Source organism: Orbicella faveolata, unplaced genomic scaffold (assembly GCF_042242905.1).
Source record: "Orbicella faveolata isolate gen_17 unplaced genomic scaffold, um_ofav_v1 contig_34, whole genome shotgun sequence".
Taxonomy (NCBI): Eukaryota; Metazoa; Cnidaria; class Anthozoa; order Scleractinia; family Merulinidae; genus Orbicella; species Orbicella faveolata.
Genome location: NW_028301563.1, coordinates 20,833,713 through 20,840,000, shown reverse-complemented (window position 1 = coordinate 20,840,000; position 6,288 = coordinate 20,833,713). Strand labels below are relative to the sequence as shown.

Sequence of the window (6,288 nt, the reverse complement as noted above, 5' to 3'; positions counted from 1 at the left end):
TTGAGAAAAAGACAGGGGCACGCAACGGATCGTTTCGGTAACTTATCTGTTCGGAAGGCCTTTAATTCCCACTGATTTTCTGAAGAGAATTGTCACCTCGAACTTTCGTGATATGAGAAATTTAATGTCTGTTGTTTTCGAATTGTAAAAAATGTCGTTTGGGGTACCGAAATAAAGTCAGCTATCATTTTCGGAAAGGCGATAAGACCTAAGGTTTTCAGGGAATGGACAAAAAGGCCGTAATAAATTTGAGAATACTCAAGTTCCCCTAGAATAACCGAACAGATAAATTTTTTTTAGAGCAACCTAAAGTTAACCTACAGAGCTTTAAAAGTACCCCAGATAGCCTAAAACAGCGTTTAAAAGCATTTGGGAGAAAACGGTTTTGGGTGCCCCTGAAAAGAGGCAAAAATTAAAGTTTAGATTTAAGGAAGCAAGCGCTAAAAGATAAGAACTTGAATAAACCTCTGCCAAGATAAGAGACGCAGCTTCCGCGCTTGGAAATACCGGTCAACGCTATGTAAGCTTAATTGTCATGAAAGAAATCACACAGTTCGCACCTGCCGAATGGCAAAATGTGAGTTACTGTTTTTCTGTGGATAGTTGAGTTGGCATCCAGATGAAAAACAGGATTTTCAGGAGAATAAAAGGGAAATAGCAGCATTAGAAACGGCCGCCGCGAAAATAGAACTGGATTTGAACTGGCTTTCTCCCGAGTGAAAATAATTCTTTGAATAAACACTTAGAGGAAATTTAAAAAGTTTCTCCATGAATACATTTAGTATGTTTTAAATTCCTCTATTTATTTCCTATCATTCATTCTGACTAGGTATAAAATACAAGGTGGAAGATTGTATTCACCAAGTTTGAAGGATATAGCTTAGCTAGAAGACGCTCAGTTAATTTTTCTAATTTTCCATACATTTGTCTGTATTTTTTTTTTTATAGATTATAGATGAATAATCAGGTCTGTGATATATTTACATTTAACCAAATCGGGGAAGAACATGTAGACCGGACTCGACTGAGCGACGGAAATCGAGCCTACAGCAAGGAGTAAAACAACAAACCCAGAAAACAATATTACCCTCGGCCCTCGACCCTCGACCCTCGACAAAAAGACAGACTCGTTCTAATCACAGCCGGGCCCGGCGTCACAATATAAAATGCAACAAGTAAGCAACATGTTCACGGTACAAAGTTCATATTTTGTCCCTCAAAAGCAAATTCGTGGAGCCTTAAAAGCATATCTTGTTATAGAAATGAACCTAAACAATGCATAAATACATGGCAAATTACAGAGGTGTTAAACTCAAAGAGTCGACATGCAGACTGTGCAGATAACAGCGGAAACCATGCAGACCTATGACCCATAAAAATTTGCCATAACACGATCTAACGGCTCAACTCCACTTAAAATTCCTCCTTATTACACAACATGAAGTGCCCTTCATGAACAAGGGGTAAAGCGACAAGAAAGGTCGAGTGACCGAACAGAGAACGGCAAATGTACAAATGTCACGAACACTAGAAGTCGTGTTTTTTTCTTTTTTTAGTCAACCCCATTTTACGTTTCATTCAGCGTACAGAGTAACTGACATGCCAAGGAATTTTGCTGCCCTTTCATGCAGGGGCGTAGCGTGAGATTCTGAAGGTGTACGCACAGCGCGCAAATACTAGGGGGGTGTGGGGGCATGCTCCCCCAGAAAATTTTGAAATTTAGGGTCTCGGAAATGCCATTTCCAACTATTTCCGCGGGAATTTTTTATAAATAAATGCGACGGAAAATGCCGTAGTTGGTTGTTTATTTTACCCATCTTTAGAGTTTTCGGTAACCTACAACAAAAAATGGGGTAAGACAATGGTAAAAACAGGGCAAGACGTGCACTCTTTAGACGGGCGAACTCTGTTATAACATCATCAATGTCAACGTCCTTGTGCTTGGAAATGTGCAAAATTGCTAAAGAGCTCAATCTCCCATCTGCCATGGTACTTCGTAAGGGCGTTTTCGATCTCTTCATACTGCTGAAACTACGCTCAGCAGTGCAAGCAATCTCATTCCCAGAGTCTCCGTTCCCCTTGACCAGCGGTCGGAAAACAAGAGCTCTGGGAGCAACCATTTTGAAATAACCGACTTCTGCCCATCCGGTTTCACTGCGCAGTCTGCATCTATGGCGCACGCCTGAAATGGTTGCTTCTAGAGCTCTCGTTTCCGACCGCTGGTCAAGGGGAACGGAGACTGGGAACGAGATTGCAGTGCAAGTTGATACAGGTACGTCAACAATGTTGTCACAGCAACATAAACTCCGGGATAGAATTGAGGGTTGTCACGATCAAGAGTCTCAACCAAAGTCTTTGGCTTTACATTACCATCCATTCCACTCCACTTTTGCCTCCATCTTTTGACCTCGGATTTGAATTCGCCCTTAGAGATGTCCATGTCACTGCCGAAGTAGCAGTAGATATCATTAACGGTTCTTTCTGTTGGCTCAGTGAGCTTCGCTGGAATATAGAATTAAAGCTAAAAGGGTGTTGGCTTCCTAAAACAACTAGAGAGTGAACAAGTCTAGGAAGCCAAATAACGTTTCTTGTCGTTTATGGATTAATTAAAAGGTACTGGGAAAACAAACACACAGGCCAGTATAATTCGAAATTTAAAAATCTGTCCTATTTTATCGTAACTTTAACAAATGCTATAAGGGAATAAAACTTTTTTTTCCAGATTTCAACTGTACGCACGGGTGTACGTGCGTATATGGACGCTACGCCCCTGTTTCATGCAGTTGCTTTGTTCAGGTCAAACTGAAATATCCCAGGCGTAAAAAAAGGTTTTTAAAAATTCCAGCAGCGATAGTATGCAAGGTTGAGTAATTACTAAGAAAATTTGTCATAAGACAATTCACTCTTGTTGGATATGAGGCAGGCTCCCATGCAATTTTCTTGTCAAATGTTTTCTCGTTTCTTCTGAAACGAGCTGGCTTCAACTTTTGTCCGAGCTTGCCGTACCAAGAACACAGTAAACATGGATTCAAGCAGATACAAAAAGCATCTCGTCGGCAAACCTGTGGAAAGTGCAAAAACCTACTCTAGAAAGGAAAGGTAAGAAAGCTAAAGTCGTTTCCCAGCCTTGCCGACTGCGTGATCAATGAAGTGCTTGTCTATGGTCGTTATTCGTCTACATGCACACCTATAAAATAGTTTAATAGTATGATATTCTTAGATGGTGAAGTGATATGTTTTCTAGCTCTCGGTGAAGCTCTTGTTATGCTCGCAAAATTTTATATCACAAACACGAGTGATACACATGATACTAACAATTTAAGTTTGGCTTGAACCTGCCCATTTTGAACTGCGCCAAAGCTCTTGTCCTTTGTTATAATGTCGTTTATGGAGATTAAGTTTCTTATAAATTTTTGGCTTAAAATTTTAATTTCGATGTAATTTAATTTCGTAGCTCTTAAAATGTAAGTCCGGACCCTCAGTCAGAATTTCAGTCGTTGAGTCGCGTCAAAAACGCGGCAAATTTGAATTTTGCGCCAGCAAAACACGGTTGTTGAATACAGCGGTCTATGTAAAGCGACACACGAGGACAGGTCTCAAAAACCGCTGATTGGCTGGGGACTTTTTCTAAGGACGCGTGCGCAGAACGTTGACCGCTGACTTACTGCGGGGATTGGAAGCGCGATCGAGTGGCCATTGAACGGTAGTTTGTGTGAACAGCGCTTGATAGTGCTCTTTTCACCACAAGTTGGTGCTTTTTGCTTGGCCAGTTTGTCAGTATACTTGCAGTTTTATTAATGGTTATTTATGAAGAAAGACTGGGTTGTTGAGGATGAGCATAAAATCAATGGATTGCAGTTGATGTTTGCCGACAACGACGATGTTAGCCTGCGCTTGGAGGAGCACAGCAAATTCGACGCGAAATTCTGCTACATCCTTGCACTGGTTTCTGTTTGGGATTTGTATATAATGGAAGGATCTCTGGCGGATTCGTTTCCTTTTAAATTCTACCCTGGTCCCAGAGGTTTTTCTTGATTTTTCTTTTCGCGAAGCGGCGAACACGAGTCGCGAAGTGGCGAGAAAGAAAAACCTCGTTTTTCTTTCTCGCCGCTTCGCGACTCGTGTTTTCACCACTTCGCGGCTCTCTCGTAGCTCTCTCGTGCGGAGAAAAATCAAGAAAAATCTCTGGGACCAGGGTATGTAAATTCACAAGCGCTCCGCAAATTTTGCTTGCTTTGATGTCATCAACCTTTTTCCTGTAATCGATCATCGAACTTGTCATCCCCTCGATTCTCTGACTCTCTATTTGAGCTTTTTTCTGGTTCGTCGTCGTCTTCATCTCCACTGTTTTTGTTTTCTTCATGCTGAGCTGTCATTGGCATACACCTCAGTTCATACAGTAAAAGTCAAGAATAAGAAATTGGTAAGCAGAATTCTGTATACATACAGTTAAGAAGGTCATTAATAACTTACATTGTACAACTTTCAAAAATAATAGTTCATTATATTATGTCCACTTCACAATACATGTTTGTGATGTTTCCACCTTTCAATAAAATTCCATACCAGTGGCCATAGCACCTGACCATGCAATGTCTTCATTACTTAAGAATTCGAAAACGGAAAAAACCAGGAGATTATTAACCATAATTATTTTGACAATTTTTTTTGAAGTTTTTCTTGAGTCAATTTCAACAATTTACCACAGGTTGAATGATTCTGTTACAGTTTTGAGGCAATTTATTGCTTCTAAAGCCTCCTCTTTTGAAAATTTGATTTTCCTACACAGTTGCAAAACTAGCTACCTTCTAAAATTAGAGTGAAGGATTTCAATCTTTTTCCCTGTGAAAACTTCAAGGTGGTTCTGAAAATTCACCAAGGAGATGCTGAACGTCAATAGCCCCTTGACAAGGGCGGACTGTGCCACCCTCCATGGTCACGTGAACATTGCGGTGACTCTTAGTGATATCATCTCCCAAATCAACTACTTCCATTTTGTTGTGACTTTGTACATCCACAACTGCAGTGCACATATGCCAAGTGGTACTTGCTACAGAACTTGTGGACCAGATAGTGTTTGGCATGCAAAAAAATGTCTTCCTTGATGAAGAGCAGGAACTTTCTATTCTGCAAATTTTGGGTGAAACACTGTACATTTCTGCTCTCGGAGTATACAGTAACACTGAAACTTCTATCATAACTCTTATTGGTATTACCTCCTTGTATTAATGCAAAGTAGACTCATCTTCTGTCTACGATCATTGATTGGACAATAATTTTGTTATGATCCACAACAAATTTTTCTGTTTTCTAAGTGGAAATACCAAAAAATTGCTGGCTTAGACTAACTAATTTAATTCCAGTTGATGATTATTAGCAACATGTGATCTCACGTTTATTGCCTCCCTTATTAAACAAATTTTGTTTTTGTACTTCTGTCTTCTTGTCTGTCGACCAAGGTCTTTTCATAGTTAAGTAATGGCTGTGGGTGGCAGCTGAACCCAAGAACCATGTACACATCAGTGAACTGTGACTGGCTCCTTTCATTTTGAGATATGAGCCATTTGCCCTCTGGATTGGAGAGTTTTTCTAGCACGCACACAAACACAAAAAGATGTTATGCCAGATATCCCTGATAAAATGCTAAGTAAACATTTTGTCTCTGAACTACTGTAGATACATGTATTTTGCAACTGACCAAACAGTCCAGCAGCGTGCTGATCACAGAAAGCTTCCATTTCAGTCAGATCATAGAGGTGTTTACCACCCTTGTGTATAGTGCTTGGTCAGTGTTCTGTGAAACTGCTGAACATGTTTGCCGAATTCTGGTTCTGCTACAAATGTTCACAACATTTTAAAGGAGCTCAGTCACGGTCTGCACATATTGAAAAATTTAGCCTCAATTTTTCAAATTCGTCGATTGTAATCCATGTTAATCTGCTCCATCCTTAGCCATCCTTGTTCCTTTATGGTTTATCATTGTCTTTGGTGTTTTCCTATCTTATTAAACTGTTATTTTCAGGTTTCCTACCATTTGAAGGTAATTTTGTGTGTGGCCAAAATGACACAGAATACCATGACTGAGCTCCTTTAATTTCTACCTGTATTAACAGTTGAGTACAGTCAAGGATAATATTATCTTGATACCTTCATTAAACATGGGTTAGCACTTCAGCCCTTTTGTTGTTTATTAGTGCTGATGCATGCTCAAATATAGTTAAAATTTGTAATGAGCCTTGACTACAGAGTGATGGTTGACTCTAGGGGGAAAGGTTTATAATGATCCCA

At 39.9% G+C, this 6,288-nt stretch overlaps 1 long non-coding RNA gene across 1 annotated transcript; it reads left to right on the top strand.

The window, feature by feature from the left end:
- The first annotated feature begins 3,601 nt into the window (after positions 1 to 3,601).
- On the top strand, positions 3,602 to 5,432 carry LOC149105244 (uncharacterized). The gene is made up of 2 exons (XR_016210144.1): positions 3,602 to 4,423; positions 4,859 to 5,432. It is a non-coding gene; the product is annotated as an uncharacterized LOC149105244 (long non-coding RNA).
- Positions 5,433 to 6,288: the final 856 nt, after the last annotated feature.